This window comes from Notothenia coriiceps, unplaced genomic scaffold (assembly GCF_000735185.1).
Source record: "Notothenia coriiceps isolate Sejong01 unplaced genomic scaffold, NC01 NC01_scaffold00026422, whole genome shotgun sequence".
NCBI classification, from domain to species: Eukaryota; Metazoa; Chordata; class Actinopteri; order Perciformes; family Nototheniidae; genus Notothenia; species Notothenia coriiceps.
The window spans coordinates 571,647-572,043 of NW_011359123.1; positions in this window are offsets into that span (position 1 = coordinate 571,647).

The following is a 397-nucleotide window of genomic DNA, read 5'->3' on the forward strand; positions in this document are numbered from 1 at the left end:
TAATGTTTAATCAACGATTTTCCTCCCCTCAAAGGTGATTGGTTCACTGCATCGCAGGTATTATTGTGATTGGCTCTTGGGCCACATAAAAATTAGACGCGCTGTCATCCTCTCATACTGACACCACACATACACACGTAGGGAGAGCCGGGACGAAAGTAACACGGGACGAAAGTAACACGGGACTAAAGTAACGGAGCGATTTTATCCGAGCCAAAACAACTTTGACCGGCCAAATTACGTCAAATTATCAGCATTCACTACTTAACAGACCTACTAAATATCAGGTTTAACTGTCAGGAGTAGTGTTGCCACGATACCAACATTTTGGTTTCGATACCAAGTCAAGAATTGCGATTCCGATTCTTTTGATACTTTTCTTAAAAAGGGTCTTAAA